Source organism: Bos grunniens, chromosome X (genome assembly GCF_055505025.1).
Source record: "Bos grunniens cultivar Pamir isolate PY7600 chromosome X, Bosgru_T2T1.0, whole genome shotgun sequence".
NCBI lineage: Eukaryota > Metazoa > Chordata > Mammalia > Artiodactyla > Bovidae > Bos > Bos grunniens.
In genome coordinates, this window is record NC_141194.1 from 134,053,038 (window position 1) to 134,079,277 (window position 26,240).

At 38.4% G+C, this 26,240-nt stretch overlaps 1 long non-coding RNA gene across 1 annotated transcript in view; it reads left to right on the forward strand.

Annotated features, from left to right (window-relative positions):
* Positions 1-25,459, forward strand: part of LOC147341451 (uncharacterized) — an 84,617-nt gene extending 59,158 nt beyond the window's left edge. The window contains exon 2 of the long non-coding RNA XR_015159437.1: positions 22,621-25,459. This is a non-coding gene — a long non-coding RNA (uncharacterized LOC147341451). The remainder of the gene's footprint in view (positions 1-22,620) is intronic.
* The last annotated feature ends 781 nt before the right edge of the window (positions 25,460-26,240 follow it).

Genomic DNA, 26,240 nt, shown 5'->3' on the forward strand with positions numbered 1-26,240 from the left:
TTTCAGGATTTGAAATAGCTGAACTGGAATTCCATCACCTCCACTAGCTTTGTTCATAGTGATGCTTTCTAAGGCCCACTTGACTTCACATTCCAGGATGTCTGGCTCTAGGTCAGTGATCACACCATTGTGATTATCTGGGTCATGAAGATCTTTTTTGTACAGTTCTTCTGTGTATTCTTGACACCTCTTCTTAATATCTTCTGCTTCTGTTAGGTCCATACCACTTCTGTCCTTTATCAAGCCCATCTTTGCATGAAATGTTCCCTTGGTATCTCTAATTTTCTTGAAGAGATCTCTAGTCTTTCCCATTCTGTTGTTTTCCTCTATTTCTTTGCATTGATCGCTGAGGAAGGCTTTCTTACCTCTTCTTGCTATTCTTTGGAAGTCTACATTCAGATGCTTATATCTTTCCTTTTCTCCTTGGCTTTTTGCTTCTCTTCTTTTCACAGCTATTTGTAAGGCCTCCCCAGACAGCCACTTTGCTTTTTTGCATTTCTTTTCCATGGGGATGGTCTTGATCCCTGTCTCCTGTACAATGTCACAAACCTCCATCCATAGATCATCAGGCACTCTATATATCAGATCTAGTCCCTTAAATCTATTTCTCACTTCCACTGTATAATCATAAGGGATTTGATTTAGGTCATATCTGAATTGTCTAGTGGTTTTCCCTACTTTCTTCAATTTATGTCTGAATTTGGCAATAAGGAGTTCATGATCTGAGCCACAGTCAGCTCCTGGTCTTGTTTTTGCTGACTGTATAAAGCTTCTCCATCTTTGGCTTCAAAGAGTATAATCAATCTGATTTCGGTATTGACCATCTGGTGATGTGCATGTGTAGAGTCTTCTCTTGTGTTCTTGGAAGAGGCTGTTTGCTATGACCAGTGCGTTCTCTTGGCAAAACTCTATTTGCCTTTGCCTTGCTTCATTCTGTGTTCCAAGGCCAAATTTGCCTGTTACTCCAGGTGTTTCTTGACTTCCTACTTTTGCATTCCAGTCCCCTATAATGAAAAGGACATCTTTTTTGGGTGTTAGTTCTAAAAGATCTTGTAGGTCTTCATAGAACCATTCAACTTCAGCTTCTTCAGCATTACTGGTTGGGGCATAGGGTTGGATTACTGTGATATTGAATGGTTTACGTTGGAAATGAACAGAGATCATTCTGTCATTTTTGAGATTACATCCAAGTACTGCATTTTGGAATCTTTTGTTGACCATAATGACTACTCCATTTCTTCTAAGGGATTCCTGCCCACAGCAGTAGATATAATGGTCATCTGAGTTAAATTCACCCATTCCAGTCCATTTTAGTTCGCTGATTCCTACAATGTAGATGTTCAGTCTTGCCATCTCCTGTTTGACCACTTCCAATTTGCCTTGATTCATGGACCTGACATTCCAGGTTCCTATGCAATATTGTTCTTTACAGCATTGGACCTTGCTTCTATCACCAGTCATATCCACAACTGGGTATTGTTTTTGCTTTGGCTCCATCCCTTCATTCTTTCTGGAGTTATTTCTCCACTGATCTCCAGTAGCATATTGGGCACCTACTGACCTGGGGAGTTCCTCTTTCAGTATCCTATCATTTTGCCTTTTTATACTGTTCATGGGGTTCTCAAGGCAACAATACTGAAGTGGTTTGCCATTCCCTTCTCTAGTGGACCACATTCTGTCAGACCTCTCCACCATGACTCGCCTGTCTTGGTTGGCCTTACAGGGCATGACTTAGTTTCATTGAGTTAGACAAGGCTGTGGTCCTAGTGTGGTTAGATTGATTAGTTTTCTTTGATTATGGTTTCAGTGTGTCTGCCCTCTGATGCCCTCTTGTAACACCTATGGTCTTACTTGGGTATCTCTTACCTTGAACATGGGGTATATCTTCACGGCTGCTCCAGCAAAGCGCAGCCACTGCTCCTTACCTTGGACGAGGAGTATCTCCTCACCACTGCCCCAGAGTCTTAAAAAAAATTTTTTTTTAACTAGAGGATAACTTACTCTCTCATAGACAAAAATAATGAAAGCTATGGCTTTCTTCATGGAGAAGGCAATGGCACCCCACTCCAGTACTCTTGCCTGGAGAATCCCACAGACAGAGGAGCCTGGTAGGCTGCAGTCCATGGGGTCGCTGGGAGTCAGACACGACTGAGCGACTTCACTTTCACTTTTCACTTTCATGCATTGGAGAAGGAAATGGCAACCCACTCCAGTGTTCTTGCCTGGAGAATCCCAGGGACGGGGGAGCCTGGTGGGCTGCGGTCTATGGGGTCGCACAGAGTCGGACACGACTGAAGTGACTTAGCAGCAGGAGCAGGCCTTTCTTCAATTATGATCTCTTTTTTTTTTTAATGATGAAAGTTATATTCAGATATAGAAGTTTGAGCTAGATGACAATTCTTGGGATAATAACCACCTTGTAAATGAGAATGACAAGAATATCAGCCTGTGTTCTATGCTTTCAAACCTATTTCCATGACAAGAAGCATCTAGGGGCTACAGATACATTTGTCAAAGTTGATGAAGGAAATGAGAGAGGGGGACCCCCAGTCCAATACCCTGTCTTTCACGTTTGAATCCTCAGCACCTAGCAGCCTTCTTGGTATATCCTGTTAATAATACAAAAACACACAGAAGGAGTCAATGATTGGTTGGACTCTGATTCATCCTACCTTATTTGTTTTCCTCATCATAAAAGAAGGGTATAGTACTTCTGATTAATGAAGCTGCTTGTTTTGCTGGATCTTAATTATTAAATCTAGAAAGCATTCTGTGTATAATTTGCACTGCATGACTTTTTAAATCATTGGTGACAAGGCATCTCCTGAATATGATTATATGTATGTTAATTTTTAAGATCCCTTTCTTACGTTCACCTTCTGCTCTCTTCTCTGATTAACTGTTTTTAAGTTAATACCACACTAGATGCACTAAAGTACATTTGACAAGTCCTTATTCCTAAGTGAGCCTGGTGGAAATTTGTGAAATTCAGCTTTCTTCCCTTACCTGTGTATTTAAAGGCACAAAGTAAACTTTCTCAGCATCAATGAGAGTTACTGTTGAGATTTGAAAGAGGCCTGTGGCCAATTGTCTGCCCAAAGTATGTGATTTTTATCACTCAGAATTCAGCAAGTAAATAGCCCTGCTTCTTCTAGCTTTCTAATGCCTCTCCAGGGCAACATGAAATCTTTTCTAGACTCTACTTTTTAAAGTACCCCTGAAAGGCAAAGCAGGATACTTAGACTAGCTTTAGATTTCTAATTCCATTAGTACTTTAGTAGCAAACCTGAATCTTTGTAAAACTGCAGAAGGGTGAGCTTCCACTCCAGGACCCTTGAATTGCCCTGTGTAACAGTTTTCTCCAACAGCTTTCAGTTCCCCATACCCTCATTATGATGCTGGATTGTCTGGAGAACTTAGAAGTGGTTTTGACTCTAGAGAACCTTGATCAATAAAGTAACCATTGTGTGGTCCTGAGATAAACACCAGTACAATTTCAGGAACAGTGTCCTTGACATCATTGAATATTGAACCAGCATTGGCCACTGGTACTAGTCACAGCATATCCCCAGATCTTTTGTTTGGTGGGGGAAAACCCTATTTTTTAAGCACGTGAGCTAAGTTTCTTTTACTTACATATGATAGTGGTGCCAAGTGACACAAGCTTAAAGCTAACAGTTTAGAACAAAAAATGTTGTAGGTACTATCTTAGAATGATCTAAGACATGAAAAGAAGGTAGAAAGGAAGAGTTCGCCATTTTTACCTATGGACTTCTGTTCTCATCTTGGTGAAAATAGCAGTCATATGGCCTAACAGCCATAGCATAAAAAAGGAAAAAAACAAAAACAACAACAATAAAATCACAGATCCTAGCATATTGGGAACTAGGGTTGAATCCCAATTATGCCACTTACTGATGTGTAATCCTGTATCAATGTCAAAATGATTTTAGAGCTTTTAAATAGTGCATAGCCCTGCTGGTGGCTTGGGGGTACACATTACATTTAGTCTTTTCAAGGCAGAATGCCCATATTCTGATTCTGGAATCCTAATTACATTCCATATTGCAATTTACTTCTTCTCTTCAGGACTGTGTGCCAGTTTCTAGTCTGAGATTCATTTCTCCCTCATTTTGACATCTGCTGTCAGTCACAGAAAGGAAATACCAAGTTATTTCTTGGGACCAAATGGCATAGGTTTCTGTGGTTTGGGATAATTTATAAAATTTTTAATAAACTCCAGAGTTTATTTGAGCTTGGCATTCCATGAAGACCAAGCAAAGGTGTTTAAACAGAGTGCAACTGGGGAATGAAAGACATGAATCAAACATACTTAAAAATGAACAAATGGAAAATGAAAGCTGATTTCTGATTTTGTCCTGTACAGTTACTGTCACTAATCTTTAGCTGCTTTCTATATGCTTTGTTCATATGACTCCCACATCCCTTGCAGTTATAAATATTTCACAAGATATTCAAAACCAGTCCACAGCCAAGTAATAAGAAATATTAGATGACACATTAGGAAGTTGCGTGGAGATTTTGAACACAAATTCTATACCAAAGCTTGCTTCACATCTTATGGTCACTCTAAAGAAATAACATTCACAGAGAACTGTGAGTCAGAAATTATCATGGACACCTTAATTAATAGCCTGTTCTCATTGAAAAAGGACAAGAACAGCAGCTCCAGTTTTCTCCAGGCTTTCTGCATACTCTCTACTATCTTAACCATCAGGAAGCTTTTATTGCAAATGTTAAAATGCACCAAGCTTCATGCATTATACAGACTTTATCCTCTGTTGGGTAGCACATCTTTTGTTCTTAGTCACAGGACTGCTTCTTGGTAAAATGTTAAAGTTGCCAAGTTAGATGAACTCTCAATTTTTCTTTCTGTTTCCCTTTGACTCATCCCTCTCTAATGATACTCAGAGTTCACATTGATGTCTCCACTGTAGAATCTGCCTTTTACTTCTCTTATCCTCAGTCCAACTCCACTATATTCATCAAAACCCCCTTCACTGAAGGCTTGCCTCTGATTTACTGAGTGATAGCTTCCTGTGAAACTAAAAGAGGTCCAGATGTCAATGACTGACAAGGCTTTGTGTGTTTACCTTCCTACATAGCATATGTGCATTTGAGCTGGGGCTTTCACAGGTTTAACTTGAGGTAATGATTACTGTGAAAATTTTAAATTTCCAAGTACTAAGAGAAGTGGAATGGTGAGAGGTTTTTAATCAAGGATGCTTTACTGGCATTCTTCAAATCACGCCATTTAGACATTGCCTAATTTACCTACCTATAAGACTGACGCAGTTCAGTACAATCCCATGAAGTAATCAAGAAGCTAAAAAGTTAAGGAGAAAGTCTTCTTAAGAGCTTACCTTCTATAACACTGTTCAATAGTACTGATTACTGTGGTTATTTTCATGATTTTCTCTTTTTATCCACAAAATAGAGGTTTGCAAGATTTTTCTGTTGGACATTACCATTGGCCAATTATATTTGGAAATCTTAATTTATTTAAATAAAAATTGTTGAGTTATGCAGCCATGAATGGCTAAGTAAATTGAAATATAATTCTCTACAAATTTCTCTCTCTTGAAGTTCCTGGTGCTTACTTGTTAATTCAAAAAAGCATTGATTACCTATTATACAGAGTGAAGTAAGCCAGAAGGAAAAACACCAATACAGTATACTAACGCATATATATGGAATTTACAAAGATGGTAACAATAACCCTGTGTACGAGACAGCAAAAGAGACACTGATGTATAGAACAGTCTTATGGACTCTGTGGGAGAGGGAGAGGGTGGGAAGATTTGGGAGAATGGCATTGAAACATGTAAAATATCATGTATGAAACGAGTTGCCAGTCCAGGTTCGATGCACGATACTGGATGTTTGGGGCTAGTGCACTGGGACGACCCAGAGGGATGGTATGGGGAGGGAGGAGGGAGGAGGGTTCAGGATGGGGAACACAGGTCCTGTGGTGGATTCATTTTGATATTTGGCAAAACTAATACAATTATGTAAAGTTTAAAAAAAAAAAGCATTGATTAAGCACCTCATGGTTGTGCTGGCAACTATGTGAAATATAAGTGCAAAGAGATGACTCATGGTTGGGGGTCTTGCAGAGTTCACAGTCTAAAGATGGACATCATGTGGTAATAAACATATAGTGAAACAGACGTTTGTTACTTCTCTTATAGAAGGTGCATAAGGCATTGCTATGGTAGCCCCGAGGCAGTAAGCTGAGCTTCTGGCAGCTGGTCTTACCAAAAAAAGGAAACACAAAGAGCTGTGAAAGGGCAAGAGGTTAGAAGCACTATAGCAGAAAGAACACAACTGAAATGAGACAGACTTATATTATACAACCTCTTTGGGTCCTTAGTCTACTCATCTATATAACGGAAATAATAAATCCTACATGACAGGTTTTTTAAAATAAAGATTACAAGTGATGATAAAAGGAGTTACTGATTTTGAATTTTTATTCCTTTTAAAATATCCCTCAAAGACAAAGCAAGTCCTGAATTTGGTTAAATCTTCTGGGACTTACTGTAGCTCTAGTGTTTGGCTACCATTTTTCTCATAAGATTATACTTATAATGAAGAACTGGCTGTCTGATACTCTTAATCCAGGGGAGACAGGAGAAAATGAAAGGGAAAGAAATGGGTGAAAATACCTGAGGTGAATGAACAGTGATTGTTAACTTGCCCTAAAAGAGGGGCAAATATCTTAAATTTTATCTTCTTCCATAAGAATAAAATGTGTCACAGAGTCAGTAATTGTTTTAAAACTCTAAAGCTTAAAATTTTTGTGATCAGAGGTTTGAGAGACAACCCTTTTTCATTGAGGACTCCATTCTTTATGATGTATAACATTTATAAAGACTCCACCTTAATTTAAGAATGATGGAAAAATACTGAGTGGGTATGTATTGCTGTATGAGAGGGCTATAAATTGGAAAGTTATTTCTATTATATATAATATATAGATAACTAATTTGTTAATAAAAGATCTTAGTAAAAAATGCTAATTTGTATTCAGGAAGTGAGATAGTTCCTTATGGAACTTATCAGAAATACTAAGAACCACATGCCAAGGCAGGGTCTTAGAATATTGAGAAGCTGGATAAGTTATCTCCAGAGTCAAATAGGAAAGTAAGGGCCTTTAGCTGAACAGAGAGAGTGATATTTGGGAAATACTCCAGATCCTGCCTAGATGTTTATCTAATTAAGTACCTGCAAATTTTCAGGACACTACTTAGATGGAGTAGCTTTAAGGACTGCTCTTCCTTTCTACCTGCCTCCATATCATGAGAGATGCTTGGCCCTTTGCTGGCCTCTGCTAATGACACCTTTTATCACCAATAGTAACTGAGGCATTAATTCAGTTCAGTTCAGTTCAGTCTTTGAATTGTACCTGACTCTTTGCGACCCTATGACTGCAGCACGCCAGGCTTCTCTGTCCACCACCAAATCCTGGAGCTTACTCAAACTCATGTCCATTGAGTCAGTGATGCCATCCAACCATCTCATCCTCTTTCATCCCCTTTTCCTCTCACCTTCAATCTTTCCCAGGATCAGGGTCTTTTCCAATGAGTCAGCTCTTCACATCAAGTGGCCAAATAATTGAGTTTCAGCTTCATCATCAGTCCCTCCAATGAATACCCAGGACTGGTTTCCTTTAGGATTGGCTAGTTGGGTCTCCTTGCAGTCCAAGAGACTCTCAAGAGTCTTCTGCAACACCACAGTACAAAAGCATCAATTCTTCAGTGCTCAGCTTTATTTATAGTCCAAATCTCACATCCACGCATGACTACTGGAAAAACCATAGCTTTCACTAGATGGATCTATTTTGGCAAAGTAATGTCTCTGCTTTTTAATATGCTATCTAGGTTGGTCATAGCTTTTCTTCCAAGGAGCAAGTGTCTTTTAATTTCAAGGCTGCAGTCACCATCTACAATGATCCTGGAGCCCTGCAAAATAAAGTCTGACACTGTTTCCACTATTTCCCCATCTATTTGCCATGAAGTGATGGGACCAGATGCCATGATCTTCATCTTCTGAATGTTGAGCTTTAAGCCAACTTTTTCACTCTCGTCTTTCACTTTCATCAAGAGGCTCCTTAGTTCCTCTTCGCTTTCTTCCATAAGGGTGGTGTCATCCGAATATCTGAGGTTATTGATTTTTCTTCCGGCAGTCTTGATTCTAGCTTGTGCTTCATCCAGTCTGATATTTCGAATGATGTACTCTGCATTACAGTTAAATAAGCAGGGTGACAATATACAGTCTTGGTGTACTCCTTTCCCGATTTTGAAACAGTCTGTTGTTCCACGTCCAGTTCTAACTGTTGCTTCATGACCTGCATGTAGGTTTCTCAGGAGACAGGTCAGGTGATCTGGTATTCCAATCTCTTCAAGAATTTTCCACAGTTTGTTGTGATCCACACAGTCAAAGTCTTTGGCAGAGTCAATAATGCAGAAGTAGATGTTTTTCTCTAACTCTCTTGCTTTTTTGATGATCCAATGGACGTTGACAATTTGATCTCTGGTTCCTCTGCCTTTTCTAAATCCAGCTCATACATCTGGAAGTTCTCAGTTAATGTCTTGTTGAAGCCTGGCTTGGAGGATTTGGAGCATTACTTTATTAGCATGTGAGATGAGTGCAATTGTGCGGTAGTTTGAGCATTCTTTGGCATTGCCTTTCTTTGGGATTGGAATGAAAACTGACCTTTTCCAGTCCTGTGGCCACTGCTGAGTTTTCCAAATTTGCTGGCATATTGAGTGAAGCACTTTTACAGCATCATATTTTAGGATTTGAAATAGCTCAACTGGAATTCCATCACCTCCACTAGCTTTGTTAGTAGTGATGATTCCTAAGGCCCACTTGACTTCACATTCCAGGATGTCTGGCTCTAGGTGAGTGATCACACCATCGTGATTATCTGGGTCATAAAAATCTTTTTTGTATACTTATTCTGTGTATTCTTTCCACCTCCTGTTAATATCTTCTGCTTCTGTTGGTCCATACCATTTCTGTCCTTTATTGTGTCCATCATTGCATGAAATGTTCCCTTGGTATCTCTAATTTTCTTGAAGAGATCTCTAGTCTTTCCCATTCTGTTGTTTTCCTCTATTTCTTTCCATTGATCACTCAGGAAGGCTTTGTTATATTTCCTTGCTGTTCTTTGGAACTCTCCATTCAGATGGGTATAGCTTTCCTTTTCTCCTTTGCCTTTTGCTTCTCTTCTTTTCTCAACTATTTGTAAGGCTTCCTCAGACAACCATTTTGTCTTTTTGCATTTCTTTTTTGGGGGGAAGGTCTTGATCCCTGCCTCCTGTGCAATGTCACGAACCTCTGTCCATAGTTCATCAGGCACTCTATCTATCAGATCTAGTGCCTTAAATCTATTTCTCACTTCCACTATGTAATCATAAAGGATTTGATTTAGGTCATACCTGAATGGTCTAGTGGCTTTTCTCATTTTTTTCAATTTAAGTCTGAATTTGACAATAAGGAGTTCATGACTTGAACCACATCATCTCCCGGTCTTGTTTTTCCTGACTGTGTAGAGCTTCTGCATCTCTGGCTGCAAAAAATATAATCAATCTGATTTTGGTATTGACCATCTGGTGATGTCCATGTGTAGAGTCTTCTCTTGTGTTGTTGGAAGAGGCTGTTTGCTATGACCAGTGCATTCTGTTGGCAAAACTCTGTCAGCCTTTAACCTGGTTCCTTTTGTACTCCAAGGCCAGATTTGCCTGTTACTCCAGGTATCTCTTGACACCCTACTTTTGCATTCCAGTCACCTTTAATGAAAAAAGCATCATTTTGGGATATTAGTTCTAGAAGGTCTTGTAGGTCTTCATAGAACCATTCAACCTCAGTTTCAGCATTGCTGGTTGGGGCATAGATGTGGGTTACTGTGATACTGAATGGTTTGCCTTGGAAACAAACAGAGATCATTCTGTCATTTTTGAGATTGCATCCAAGTACTGCATTTTGGACTCTTGTTGACTATAATGGCTACTCCATTTCTTCTAAGGGATTCTTTCCCAACAGTTGTAGATATAATGGTCATCTGAGCCATTAGAAAGTTGATCAAATAATCATATGGGTCTCCCTTTCCTCTCTGTCTGTGATTCCTCTGGGTTAGATAGATGGGAAAGAGGAAGGAATCTTAAAGCTCTTGTTTAGTCAAGTCACAGACTTCCACTTTTGTTGGTAATTTATTACCATTACAAGCTTTAGGGTGAAATAGTCTGCCATAAACTATAGCTAAGAAACCTTTAGATTTTTGAAATTTAACTGCAGTGCAGTACCAAATCAAGTCACATATATGTACTCTGTTGGTGATAGTAGTAGTGGTCAGGAGAAGGGACAATAAAGGGAAGAACCTGGCAAGGAGATGAGCTACCACTATAATGGATGCTATAGCCTTTTAAAAAGCACTGTACTTAATGTGAACACAATGAAGACTATACTTACCACTGACCTGCAGGGTGAATGAGGAAGAGGCATAGTGGCTTTTGGGCATTGTTAGTAAAACAAATTGTCTGAATTTACAGTTCAGAATTTACTCACTGATAATATAGAGACCTCTCAAATTGCCAAATCTCTTTGTTGCCAAAGACAACAAAACAGTGACAAAAGCCAGAACCCCAAATCTTTCGTACAATGAATATATATCTGTGCCTACCACAAGAATGAAAACTCAAACTGAGCCTACTGAAAGTGGAGCCAGAGAGCTATCTTTGAGAAAATATTTGTGGTCATATACCTCCAGAGATACTGAAAGGTTTCTGACAACATAACTCTAAATTCAGTTACAGGGCAGTGATTTTACACTTGAAAGGTTGAAGGGACCCCAAGGTTCACTAGCCCAAACCCCATTCACATTGAATCCTGAGATCATGCTCTAAACAATTAAGAATTCCTTTTCCTTTATCGAAGGGGTAGCATTCCACTTTTTAACATAGTCTGCTATTCCTGTGACAAGTGAATGCCACGATTTTTATAACTCATGTTAAAGTTCCTCAACATAGTATGATATTATGTATATATTACTCAGCTTAAACATCAATTGTGGGGACACTTTGTTGTTCAAATTAAAATCTGCAATGATCAAATTAGGACTGGGCCAATCCAGATTCCCCAGGTGGCTCAGGAGTAAAAATAATAGCAAATGAAGCAACCGACAAACAACTAATCTCAAAAATATACAAGCAACTCCTACAGCTCAACTCCAGAAAAATAAACGACCCAATCAAAAAATGGGCCAAAGAACTAAATAGACATTTCTCCAAAGAAGACATACAGATGGCTAACAAACACATGAAAAGATGCTCAACATCACTCATTATCAGAGAAATGCAAATCAAAATCACTATGAGGTACCATTTCACACCAGTCAGAATGGCTGCGATCCAAAAGTCTACAAATAATAAATGCTGGAGAGGGTGTGGAGAAAAGGGAACCCTCTTACACTGTTGGTGGGAATGCAACCTAGTACAGCCACTATGGAGAACAGTGTGGAGATTCCTTAAAAAACTGGAAATAGAACTGCCTTATGATCCAGCAATCCCACTGCTGGGCATACACACTGAGGAAACCAGAAGGGAAAGAGACACGTGTACCCCAATGTTCATCGCAGCACTGTTTATAATAGCCAGGACATGGAAGCAACCTAGATGTCCATCAGCAGATGAATGGATAGGAAAGCAGTGGTACATATACACAATGGAGTATTACTCAGCCATTAAAAAGAATACATTTGAATCAGTTCTAATGAGGTGGATGAAACTGGAGCCTATTATACAGAGTGAAGTAAGCCAGAAGGAAAAACATAAATACAGTATACTAACGCATATATATGGAATTTAGAAAGATGGTAACAATAACTCTGTATACGAGACAGCAAAAGAGACACTGATGTATAGAACAGTCTTATGGACTCTGTGGGAGAGGGAGAGGGTGGGAAGATTTGGGAGAATGGCATTGAAACATGTAAAATATCATGTAGGAAACGAGTTGCCAGTCCAGGTTCGATGCACGATGCTGGATGCTTGGGGCTGGTGCACTGGACGGCCCAGAGGGTTGGTATGGGGAGGGAGGAGGGAGGAGGGTTCGGGATGGGGAACACATGTATACCTGTGGCGGATTCATTTTGATATTTGGCAAAACTAATACAATTATGTAAAGATTAAAAATAAAATAAAATTAGAAAAAAAAAATCTACCTGCTGATACAGGAGATGTGGGTTCGATCCCTGTGCCAGGAAGATCCCCTGGAGAAGGAAGTGGCAACCCACTCCAGTATTCTTGCCTGGGAAATCCCATGGACAGAAGAGCCTGGAGGACTACAGTTCATGGGGGTAGCAAAGAGTCAGACATGACTTAGTGACTAAACAACAACAATCCATATTCCAGACATTGTCAACTAGCTTCTCTCTGAAAGGCTAGCCTGCAGAGCCAGATTTTCCACATGCTTCTGTTATTCTATTTCTATCAACACCTGAGGCTTTTGCTAATTATCATCTGGAGTGTCTGAAGTAGGCTTTTTTTGATGAAATTCATTACTTGTTAATTAGTATGATGGATTGTTAGAAATGGGCTCTTGCTGGAGAAATGAAAGGTTCTCAAGATACAATTATGAGTATTGGCTTGACTGTTTTAGAGTTCCTATATTTGATGAAAGTGTTTTAGAATCCAGTGAAGCATTACTGTAAAGTTGGTCTGAAGCAGTTTGAACAGCTGCTGTCTAGGTTCTAGAGGATTTTTAGTTGCCTGATAGTGACTATACACAAAAAATAATGCCTCTATAATAGTTCTATCTGCCTTGAGTTCTATGTCATGCAAAGTAGTGGTAGGAACACCTAAAATGGCAGACGAGTAAGTCTTGCAGAGCTTACAGAACAGATTTATAATCAGTTTTTGCCTACTTACTAAGGAGTTTTTAATTCATGTATGTGCAGCAGAATTTTGTCTTCTACTTGCTTTCATTGTAACTTGGAGGTGAGGTTTGGGGAAAGTAGCTAAACCTCACTCATCTCAACTTCTGTAGTGACAGCCCTGATCTGCAGAAAAGAACCTAAGAGTTGAGCATGATCAAATTGGCTTAGGTCACTTTGCAACAAAAACTTTCTCTATAGCTGAGCTGAGTAATAATTCTGTGAACCAAAAAGCTTACACAGAAAGGAGAGATGAGTCCCAGGTAGGTGTTTTATTTCTGACCCTGGTTTCTTTTTTGATATTTGTTGAGTTAATGCCTTTAGGACTGACGTGTCACAGAAAGATCAAAGCTCAGATTCTTACAGGAAGTAGAAAAAAAATTGCCTTGCCTTTTGTATCCTTAATTAAAGCCTTTGAGAGAGATGAGTGTAAGCATTAGAAAGAAGTTTTTTTGTTTGTTTGTTTGTTTGTTTTTGTCAAGGAATGTGCTAAAGAGCACAAATTTTTTAGTGCTGTGTTCTCTCTCTCTCTGATTTAAAACAGGAAAAGAGTATTTATTTATTTATTATTTATTTATTTTTTTAATTTAATATATTCCTTACAAATTTAAGAACCCATCCTGAACCCTCCTCCCTCCTCCCTCCCCATACCATCCCTCTGGGTCGTCCCAGTGCACCAGCCCCAAGCATCCAGCATCGTGCATTGAACCTGGACTGGCATCTCGTTTCATACATGACATTTCACATGTTTCGATGCCATTCTCCCAAATCTTCCCACCCTCTCCCTCTCCCACAGAGTCCATAAGCCTGTTCTATACATCAGTGTCTCTTTTGCTGTCTCGTATACAGGGTTATCGTTACCATCTTTCTAAATTCCATATATATGCGTTAGTATACTGTATTTATGTTTTTCCTTCTGGCTTACTTCACTCTGTATAATAGGCTCCAGTTTCATCCACCTCATTAGAACTGATTCAAATGTATTCTTTTTAATGGCTGAGTAATACTCCATTGTGTATATGTACCACTGCTTTCTTATCCATTCATCTGCTGATGGACATCTAGGTTGCTTCCATGTCCTGGCTATTATAAACAGTGCTGCGATGAACATTGGGGTACACGTGTCTCTTTCCCTTCTGGTTTCCTCAGTGTGTATGCCCAGCAGTGGGATTGCTGGATCATAAGGCAGTTCTATTTCCAGTTTTTTAAGGAATCTCCACACTGTTCTCCATAGTGGCTGTACTAGTTTGCATTCCCACCAACAGTGTAAGAGGGTTCCCTTTTCTCCACACCCTCTCCAGCATTTATTATTTGTAGACTTTTGGATCGCAGCCATTCTGACTGGTGTGAAATGGTATCTCATAGTGGTTTTGATTTGCATTTCTCTGATAATGAATGATGTTGAGCATCTTTTCATGTGTTTGTTAGCCATCTGTATGTCTTCTTTGGAGAAATGTCTATTTAGATCTTTGGCCCATTTTTTGATTGGGTCATTTATTTTTCTGGAGTTGAGCTGTAGGAGTTGCTTGTATATTTTTGAGATTAGTTGTTTGTCGGTTGCTTCATTTGCTATTATTTTCTCCCATTCTGAAGGCTGTCTTTTCACCTTGCTAATAGTTTCCTTTGATGTGCAGAAGCTTTTAAGTTTAATTAGGTCCCATTTGTTTATTTTTGCTTTTATTTCCAATATTCTGGGAGGTGGGTCATAGAGGATCCTGCTGTGATGTATGTCAGAGAGTGTTTTGCCTATGTTCTCCTCTAGGAGTTTTATAGTTTCTGGTCTTACGTTGAGATCTTTAATCCATTTTGAGTTTATTTTTGTATATGGTGTTAGAAAGTGTTCTAGTTTCATTCTTTTACAAGTGGTTGACCAGATTTCCCAGCACCACTTGTTAGAGAGATTGTCTTTAATCCGTTGTATATTCTTGCCTCCTTTGTCAAAGATAAGGTGTCCATATGTGCGTGGATTTATCTCTGGGCTTTCTATTTTGTTCCATTGATCTATATTTCTGTCTTTGTGCCAGTACCATACTGTCTTGATAACTGTGGCTTTGTAGTAGAGCCTGAAGTCAGGTAGGTTGATTCCTCCAGTTCCATTCTTCTTTCTCAAGATCGCTTTGGCTATTCGAGGTTTTTTGTATTTCCATACAAATTGTGAAATTATTTGTTCTAGCTCTGTGAAGAATACTGTTGGTAGCTTGATAGGGATTGCATTGAATCTATAAATTGCTTTGGGCATTATACTCATTTTCACTATATTGATTCTTCCAATCCATGAACATGGTATATTTCTCCATCTATTAGTGTCCTCTTTGATTTCTTTCACCAGTGTTTTATAGTTTTCTATATATAGGTCTTTAGTTTCTTTAGGTAGATATATTCCTAAGTATTTTATTCTTTTCGTTGCAATGGTGAATGGAATTGTTTCCTTAATTTCTCTTTCTGTTTTCTCATTATTAGTGTATAGGAATGCAAGGGATTTCTGTGTGTTGATTTTATATCCTGCAACTTTACTATAGTCATTGATTAGTTCTAGTAATTTTCTGGTGGAGTCTTTAGGGTTTTCTATGTAGAGGATCATGTCATCTGCAAATAGTGAGAGTTTTACTTCTTCTTTTCCAATTTGGATTCCTTTTATTTCTTTTTCTGCTCTGATTGCTGTGGCCAAAACTTCCAAAACTATGTTGAATAGTAATGGTGAAAGTGGGCACCCTTGTCTTGTTCCTGACTTTAGAGGAAATGCTTTCAATTTTTCACCATTGAGGATAATGTTTGCTGTGGGTTTGTCATATATAGCTTTTATTATGTTGAGGTATGTTCCTTCTATTCCTGCTTTCTGGAGAGTTTTTATCATAAATGGGTGTTGAATTTTGTCAAAGGCTTTCTCTGCATCTATTGAGATAATCATATGGTTTTTGTTTTTCAATTTGTTAATGTGGTGTATTACATTGATTGATTTGCGGATATTGAAGAATCCTTGCATCCCTGGGATAAAGCCCACTTGGTCATGGTGTATGATCTTTTTAATGTGTTGTTGGATTCTGATTGCTAGAATTTTGTTTAGGATTTTTGCATCTATATTCATCAGTGATATTGGCCTGTAGTTTTCTTTTTTGTGGCATCTTTGTCAGGTTTTGGTATTAGGGTGATGGTGGCCTCATAGAATGAGTTTGGAAGTTTACCTTCCTCTGCAATTTTCTGGAAGAGTTTGAGCAGGATAGGTGTTAGCTCTTCTCTAAATTTTTGGTAGAATTCAGCTGTGAAGCCGTCTGGACCTGGGCTTTTGTTTGCTGGAAGATTTTTGATTACAGTTTCAATTTCCGTGCTTGTGATGGGTCTGTTAAGGTTTTCTATTTCTTCCTGGTCGAGTTTTGGAAAGTTGTACTTTTCTAAGAATTTGTCCATTTCTTCCTCGTTGTCCATTTTATTGGCATATAATTGTTGATAATAGTCTCTTATGATCCTTTGTATTTCTGTGTTTTCTGTTGTGATCTCTCCATTTTTGTTTCTAATTTTATTGATTTGATTTTTCTCCCTTTGTTTCTTGATGAGTCTGGCTAATGGTTTATCAATTTTATTTATCCTTTCAAAGAACCAGCTTTTGGCTTTGTTGATTTTTGCTATGGTCTCTTTTGTTTCTTTTGCATTTATTTCTGCTCTAATTTTTAAGATTTCTTTCCTTCTACTAACCCTGGGGTTCTTCATTTCTTCCTTTTCTAGTTGCTTTAGGTGTAGAGTTAGGTTATTTATTTGACTTTTTTCTTGTTTCTTGAGGTGTGCCTGTATTTATTAAAAAGTTAGAATACAGTGATCTTCCTTGTTTTTTAGGAGAAAAGTGAAGTATGTCAAGGAGCGAGTGTGGGTGAGGATTGAAGGGAAGGCCCAACAAGTGAGAATTGTACTGTTCACTGACCTCATGCAATGCCATTACTGGGCTTGTGAAGTACAGGAAAATGTTTTATTAAGAAGAAGATGGCACTCTCATTTGATTCTATCCTTTTGGAATTCCTTAGAGTTCAGGTTGGAAAACAACTATTATCAATAAGAAAGGGGAAACTTCCCTGGTGGCTAAGACTCCATGCTCCAAATGCAGGGGGCCTGGGTTCATTCCCTGGTCAGGGAACTAGATCCCACATGCTGCAACTAAGACCTGGTGTAGCCAAATAAATAAATAAATAAAAGCAAATAAATAAGAAAGATACATGGGGATTGTTAGACTCAGTTAATTGTGATGTATTCCAGACCAATGCTTCAGAGATAAACTGAAGAGAGGCAAGTGGCCAGAGAATTTTAACAAAAACCGTGTATAACATAAATAACCTGGTTGATTTAATCAAAAGTAAGAAGTGAAACACACTCTCCAGGCTTGCTCATATCTGTCTCTAAATAATTACAAACTCTCCCCTTCAAGTCCAGATTTGGATTCAACTCCTCTCTGAGTATCACCAGATTAGCACTGACCTCTTGCTGCTCTGCTCTTTTATCCTCCACTGCCTCTTGGCAACCCCATGGGCTACACAGTCCATGGACTTCTCCAGGCCAGAATACTGAGTGGGTAGCCTTTCCCTTCTCCAGGGAATTTTCCCAGCCCAGGGATGGAACCCAGGTCTCCCACATTGCAGGCAGATTCTTTACCAGCTGAGCCACCAGGGAAGCCCCCTCCACTGCCACCATCTTCAATTCTTTGTAGTCTAGTCTCTTCAGTCCTTGTATCATGTTTACATTTCCTTTCAGCTGTATTAGTTTGCATTTGTTAGTTTTCCATAGACTTTGTGAATATTGTTAGTTTTTCACCCCTTATTAGGCGGTGAACTTTCAGCTCTCAGTACGATGGTCTTTCTATTTTATTATCTTAGAATCTATACTGATTACTCTCTGATTTTATTACTTTGGAGCAGACTCTCAGATTATTAAGATTTCAGAGTAACCTGGGATAAATTATTTTACTATGAGAGTAGTTAGGAACAAAACTGAGATTAGAGTGGTCATTGATTTGAGTTGTAGCTTTCTAATCTCCAAGTGGCTTTTTTGTTCCCCTACCCCAGGCCATGTCAAAAAACCCCAAAACACTCATGAAGGAGAGTAGAAATAGAGATGGAGGTGGAGAGAGAGAGGGAGAAAGAGAGAGAAATAAATTAATTGGTGCTGGTTTGCTTGGCACTGGTGGTGTCCTATGTGGAACATTTCTGAACAACTCTTGGCCCTCTTTGCAGAAAAGTAAAGACTAAGTATAGTTCTTATAGAATGATAGTTCATGGAACTCTTCCATTTTGGAATAGCTTGTTCAAAAGTATTATCTATGTGCAAAGCCATGAAATAGGACTTCCACTATTTCTCCCAGTTGGGAATCTCTAAAGGAGGATCCTATCTTCCCTATCTCCCCTTTAAAACCTCACAGTCCATATCCTGTGATGTCTGGGTCTCCGTCTTTCACAGATGCTGGCTTTCATTTTACAGTTCAAATAACTTTCCTCTGGGTACTATGTCCATCCACCCGCCAACTTATATTTCAACTTCTTAACATTGATAAATCTAATGTCCTTGTTTCATATGTTAATTTTTCAGAAACTCCTATGTCCTTACTTCAAGAGTATCCCATTTTATAATTTTCATACACAGTAATCCTCATTCATAAACAATATTTTTGTAGTGTTAATAAATCCAAGATAGGGTCATCTTATGGTACCATGGGTGGTAGATGGTGGAGCATCTTGTTTTCTCTCATTTTATTCTTGATGACAAAAGAGCTACTTGCCCTGCTCATAGTGTGTAATGATTAATTGTAGAAGAAAAAGACTCCTATGTATTCTTTATTAAGCTGACTTTGAGTTCTATTCTTCCAACATTGCTTCCAATGATGACACAAGGGAAATGGCAATAGACTTTATTAGAAAGTCCTTCTCATTTCATTGTGAGACTTAAGTTGATTACACTATTAGGTCACAGGTAAGAATCATGGTATAAACAAAATAGTTAATTGCCTGGAAATAAACTTTACAGCCAGGCTATTTATTAGGAAGATTTCTGATACTATTTGCATGATCCCTGCAGAAGGAAAAAATATACCAAAGCAAAAGAAATCCTATTTTATACTTGCAAAGCCATGCTGGTCAGATGCAAAACAACTGAATATTTGAGGGCATAATTTATTAGAATTGTAAATATATCAATATTGTATTTATAGTCTTAATGCCATTGATGCATACTTATTGCACATCTGTTTTACGCTTGCTTTAACTGCATGTACATTATTATTTTATAGTTTCTACACAGCTAATGGTCTGTGTTTGCAGCATATCAATGCATTTGCTTTTTACATTTTAGAATTGCATTGTGCCACAATATCTTACCAGATAAGCAGTTAAAATTCATTAACTTGGATCCCAGTATTTGCAATCATTTATTCAAAGATTGTGTTAACTTCTGTTTACAATTGGGACAATAAAAGGGTTTTCTAGGCTAATGAATATAGTAACAAAGATTAGAAAGTGACTATTTGTACTGCTTAGTAAAATGTTTCTTTATAAAAAATTTGAAATACTTATTTTCGATCAAAATTTGTATACTTTTCATGTAAAACCTTTCTGTAAGTACTTGATCTGCCTTAAATGGCCATTAGATTAGGGACAGACTCCTGGCCCAAAGTGGATCTATCACATAATGAGTACTTTTTCTGGGCATTTAGAGTTGAGGCACTGACAGAATAGGACAGTTAAAGAAAGGGTTCTTAAAGAAAATGACCATATAAAATTTTGGCCAGAGTTAACTCGAGAACAGGTCTAAGCTATATTGAGGCTGGAAGTATAGAGGATCACAGATCCATGAATACAAAGAAAAAGTAAATCTGCAAAGAAAAATAAGAGAATTAAGTACATACACAGATAGAAATGGAGAATAGTGAATACATAACCCACAAGAGATAGGAAAATTAGCTTCAGTTTCTGACTTTCCAGTTTCAGTTCCACTTGAACAAATAGTGTTTGGGGTTCAATCCTTGAATATCTATAGGATTATTTGTTATATCCATACAATAACCCTCTTTTGGGGTTTCCCTGGTGGCTCAGTGGTAAAGAATCTGCCCGCCAATACAGGAGATGTGAGTTCATTCCTTGGGTTGGGAAGATCCCCTGGAGAAGGAAAGGGCAATCCACTCCAGTATCCTTGCCTGGGAAATACCATGGACAGAGGAGGCTGGTGGGCTACAGTCTATTGGGTCACAAAAACAGCTGGACACAACTTAGTGACTAAACAGCAACAACAAAACCTATGTTGACTTATTCTACTGTGATTGTAATTCTAATCTTTGAGTAAGATTGTATAATTAATTACCAACTAATTTTAATTTTATGTTATATACTAGTAATACACTAAGTGCTATGGGAAAATCAAAATTAAGAATAAAATTCAAGACATGGTCCTTTTAAATAGAATCTTAGAGATTGGTAAAACAAACAAACAAAACTAACACGTAAAAAGAGTGAATGATACTTGCCAACATTTTATTTTAGATACCTCAAATGAAATTACATATCACAGATAAATTTATAGTTATACTATATACATGATTTTGTCATCATAACCTATGTGTGCTTATAGTTGTTGTGCTATGAATAGAAATAATTTATGCAAAAACATGTACAGGATGATATATTGGGTACAGATTTTTGTGGATGTGTGTTACTGGAAGAATTAACTCATTTCTATTCATGGACAATTTAATCACTGGGATCAGTGCTTGAGGGAAGAAATTATACATTCTTTTTTCAACTTTAGCACCCCTACTTCATATAGACATCAATAAATTAAAATTGATTAATGATTCAAGCAGGATATATTATGAATAGGAAAACCTGAATTCAACCCCATATTGTTGTGAAGAATATTTTCATTTAGAGTCTTTTCTAAACTAATTCTATAACTTATTTTTTGTTTATTATCTGTGGCCACTGAAGTCTCTACATAGTTACTTATTGGTCAGCTAATAATTGGACTGAGATTTCCTTTAAAGCTTAAGACTAGTAAATCTCCCATTCTTTGGCATGCATCTCTGTGTATGTTGGAACATACTTTTAACTGTTAGCCAGGCAGTTTATAACTCTGCCTTAGCCTTCATTTCCTGATTATAGAGAGTCTCAAGTTCAGAAGTAAAAGTGTAAAACCTTCTTAAGACTTTGTGGATGTGTACACTGTCCCACACATATGCACAGCCATAGGCATGTGTATAGCTCTCTAGGTACCCAGGAATATATCTGAGTTTAAAGAAAACCCTATGCACATCTCATTCTCTAACTTTTTCTTTTAACTTTTGGATTAGCTTAGTGTTTGTTCTATCTCTTATTTACTACATCAGGTAGCCAAGATATTCAATAATTGCCTCTGATGATTTTTTCCAAGAAACTCCCTCAGGAAAAATACTTTTTACACTGGGCAAACTCCAAATCTGGTCAAATACAGATTGATTTGTGACTAGTATCTTCTAGGGGACCATCCTCTAAATCAAATAATGACAGTTATCTAGAAATTTACCTTTGAAGGGGAATCTAGCTTTTGTTGTCCCTCTAGTTGTTACCAGACTCCTGCTTTTCACCATGATATGCCTGTTTTCAGTGCTACCATGGAGATTCTAAGGGGATTATAAGAATAAGGCAATTTAAAACACTACAAAGCTTGTTGTTCTAACTGAGATCCAGTCATTTTTCTTGATTAAAAACTCCCCAGATTGCTGCAAGCCTTCAGTTAATTTTGAGTACTGGAATGCTGATTCTGTTATATATTGTTGTTGTTTAGTTGCTGCTGCTGCTGCTGCTGCTAAGTTACTTCAGTCATGTCCAACTCTCTGCGACCCCATAGACAGCAGCCCACCAGGCTCCACTGCCCCTGGGATTCTCCAGGCGAGAACACTGGAGTGGGTTGCCATTTCCTTCTCCAATGCATGAAACTGAAAAGTGAAAGTGAAGTCGTTCAGTTGTGTCTGACTCTAGCGACCCCATGGACTGCAGTCTACCAGGCTCCTCTGTCCATGGGATTTTCCAGGCAAGAGTACTGGAGTGGGGTGCCATTGCCTTCTCTGGTTGTTTAGTTGCTAAGTTGTTTCAATTCTTTTGTGATTCCATGGACTATAACCTGCCAGGCTCCTCTGTTCATGGAATTCTCCAGGCAAGAATGCTGGAGTGGGTTGTCATGTCTTTCTGCAGAGGACCTTTCCAACCCAGGGATCAAACCCACATCTCTCATGTCTCCTGCATTGGCAGGCAGATTCTTTACCACTGAGTCACCAGGGAAGCCCAGGGGAAATGGGTGAAGGTGGTCGAACTTTCAGTTATTAAGGTGAATATTTGTTGTTGTTGTTTTTAGTTGCTAAATCCTGTCTGACTCTTTTGTGATCCCATGGACTGTTGTCTGCCAGGCTCCTCTGTCCATGAAATTTTCCAGGCAAGAATGCTACAGTGGGTTGCCATTTCCTTCTCCAGGGAATCTTCTTGAGCCAGGGATTGAACCCATGTTTCCTGCATTGGCAGGCAGATTCTTTACCACTGAGCCACCAAGGAAGCCCTATGATACACACACACACACACACACACACACACACACACACACACAAATATATATATATATATATACCATGAACGTATGTATTTATGTATGTAAATTTATTCTTCCAGATGTTCAAGCTGGTTTTAGAAAAGGCAGAGGAACAAGAGATCAAATTGCCAACATCATCTGGATCATGGAAAAAGCAAGAGAGTTCCAGAAAAACATCTATTTCTGCTTTATTGACTATGCCAAAGCCTTTGACTATGTGGATCACAATGAACTGTGGAAAATTCTGAAAGAGATGGAAACATCAGACCACCTGACCTGCCTCTTGAGAAACCAATATTCAGGTCAGGAAGCAACAGTTAGAACTGGACATGGAACAACAGACTGGTTCCAAATAGGAAAAGGAGTATGTCAAGGCTGTATACTGTCACCCTGCTTATTTAACTTATATGCAGAGTACATCATGAGAAACGCTGGACTAGAAGAAGCACAAGCTGGAATCAAGATTGCCGGGAAACATATCAATAACCTCAGATATGCAGATGACACCACCCTTATGGCAGAAAGTGAAGAGGAACTAAAAAGCCTCTTGATGAAAATGAAACAGGAGAGTGAAAAAGTTGACTTAAAGCTCAACATTCAGAAAACGAAGATCATGGCATCTGGTCCCATCACTTCATGGGAAATAGATGGGGAAACAGTGGAAACAGTGGCAGACTTTATTTTGGGGGGCTCCAAAATCACTGCAGATGGTGACTGCAGCCATGAAATTAAAAGACGCTTACTCCTTGGAAGGAAAGTTATGACCAACCTAGACAGCATATTGAAAAGCAGACTACTTTGCCAACAAAGGTCCATCTAGTCAAGGTTATGGTTTTTCCAGTGGTCATGTATGGATGTGAGAGTTGGACTGTGAAGAAAGCTGAGTGCCGAAGAATTGATTCCTTTGAACTGTGGTGTTGGAGAAGACTCTTGAGAGTCCCTTGGACTACAAGGAGATCCAAACAGTCCATTCTAAAGGGGATCAGTCCTGGGTGTTCTTTGGAAGGAATGATGCTAAAGCTGAAACTCCAGTACTCTGGCTACCTCATGCCTAGAGTTGACTCATTGGAAAAGACTCTGATGCTGGGAGGGATTGAGGGCAGGAGTAAAAGTGGATGACAGAGGATGAGATGGCTGGATGGCATCACCGACTTGATGGACGCGAGTTTGAGTGAACTCCGGGAGTTGGTGATGGACAGGGAGGCCTGCTGCTGCTACTGCTAAATCGCTTCAGTTGTATCCGACTCTGTGCGACCCCAGAGATGGCAGCCCACCAGGCTCCCCCGTCCCTGGGATTCTCCAGGCAAGAACACTGGAGTGGGTTGCCATTTCCTTCTCCAATGCATGAAAGTGAAAAGTGAAAGTAAAGTTGCTTAGTCGTGTCCGAGTCTTAGTGACACCATGGATTGCAGCCCACCAGGCTCCTCCATCCATGGGATTTTCCAGGCAAGAATACTGGAGTGGGGTGCCATTGCCTTCTCTGCAGCGAGGCCTGGCATGCTGCAATTCATGGGGTCGCAAAGAGTCGGGCATGACTGAGCAACTGAACTGAACTGAAATTTATTCTTATTCACAGGCAACTATTAACATGTTGATACTTATTCTCCTTGTTGCATAAAAATATATTATGAAAACTTTCCCTTATCATTAAATATCTTTTTAAATTATGGGAATTTAAGTTTTCATAGTATTCTCTTCCTAGTTCCAAGGTTTCCTAAGCCTCAGTTTTCCATGAGTACTAATGAGTCTAATGATTTACCTAAACCACTCTGACTTAGATTTTACTGGCTCTTTTCCTTATGCGTACATTCATACTAAGTCACTACAGTCATGTCATTTTCCTTATAAACCTAATGTAAAACTTCAAATATACACAATATCTTTCCTACTTATGTATTAATTGTTTGCTCTGTGTCTTTGAATAAGATTTTAAATGAACCATTGCCTACAAATGTATATGATTAGAATTAATTCATAATAAGGGTTTTCTGTACAACCTGGTCAAGTGTATGAATATATTTTATGCTTTTGTTATAGCCTGCCTAACTGCCTCTTAGACTTTATTTTTAAAAGCTTTTTTGCCTTGAGATTTTCTAAATTCTGATACAGAAACCTCTTCCATGCATTTAAAATCTTTCTTGCATTAATGTAAGTAAACTATCTTTCTGAATTTTATGCTATGTTTCTTGAAAAATCAAAATTTACTGGAACAAATACCCCTATACACTATTTAGTCAAGTACAAATAATTTCTCACTTTTTACATTATAATTAGTCTCTTCAGTTTACTGTATAGTTTCAAAATTTTTATTCCATTTTTAATGATGATTTTATATTCTGTTTAAAGTTACTTTAAATTCATGAGTAAAGATAACCCCTTATGGTATTGCAGCTATTGGAGGAAAGTCATTCAAGTCTCTGAAAGTATAGAGATGGCTATTTACTACTACTTGATGATTGCATCTTCTCTGGGTGTAAGCTCCCAGGAAAAGCTTTTAGTCCCATTTTAATCTTCAATTTTCAAGGCAATGTTCATTCAATTTATGCTGCTGCACATTCAAAAAGTCAATTTATCAAAAATCTCTGATCTTAGGCAATAATTATCCCTACGCTCCCCAGAGTTACATGTCTTTCATTTGGCTGCTTGTTTAAACTGGCAAGTCTGTGTTTCTCTTTCTTGGATCTTCTTGTTTTATTTTATAAGTGTAAAATTTCAGGAGATTAAAGAATCAGTATGCATAGTAATACCAATGATAAGTACAACATTTGAAGGGAAGATATAGAGGATATGGCTGCAAGACTGAACTTAACCAGATTGAATTATTGTTTGTTTCAATATAGTTGAGAGGAAATGACTAGTGTGTCACTGCATAGTTCATTGGTTGGAACATTATAATAAATGCTACCATTGTTAGCAATATTTTTTATTCATTCTCTTTAAGATTTTATTTCTTTGTGTGACTACAAATTGTCCTGATATTTGGAGTTTCAAAGACATGGCATATTCTCTGTCCTTAAGATGTATACCTTTTCATTAATCTACAGGTACAAATAAATGAGTCTAATGGGTGATGGTGTAAATTAAAACATCAACTTTGTTAATATAGTTAATAACTTAAGTATTATGCACACTTAGTTACCTGCATTTCCCCAAATCTCTATAGCCTCTGGAAAGAAGAAGCAATGATAATCAAATTTTACTTTCTCTTGCTTTCTTTTATGTCAGCCACTTATATGGGTTTATGAGTTAGGAAATACAATTTTTTTCTTTTTTGGCTGTGCTGGGTCTTCATTGCTTTGGTGCAGGATTTCTCTAGTTGCAGCGAGTGGGGGTTGTTCTTTGTTGTGATTCATGGGCTTCCCATTGTGGTAATTTCTCTTGCTGTGGAGTTCTAGGGTGCATGGGCTTCAGTAGTTGTGGCATGCAGGCTCTAGAGCACAGGCTAAGTAGTTGTGGTATACTGGCTTAGTTGCTCCACACCATGTGGGATCTTCCCCGTCCAGGGATCGCACCCATGTCCCCTGTATTGGCAGGAGGATTCTTTACCACTGAGCTATCAGAGAAGTCCAGAAAACATACTTTCAGGTGCTATTGTTGCTTCAGTGGACTCCCCAAGTTAGGTTATTAATGTTCTAGCAAAATTGAGGCTCTGAAGCTACCACACAGTATGCTGTAGAAAATTTCTTTCCTTTTTATATGT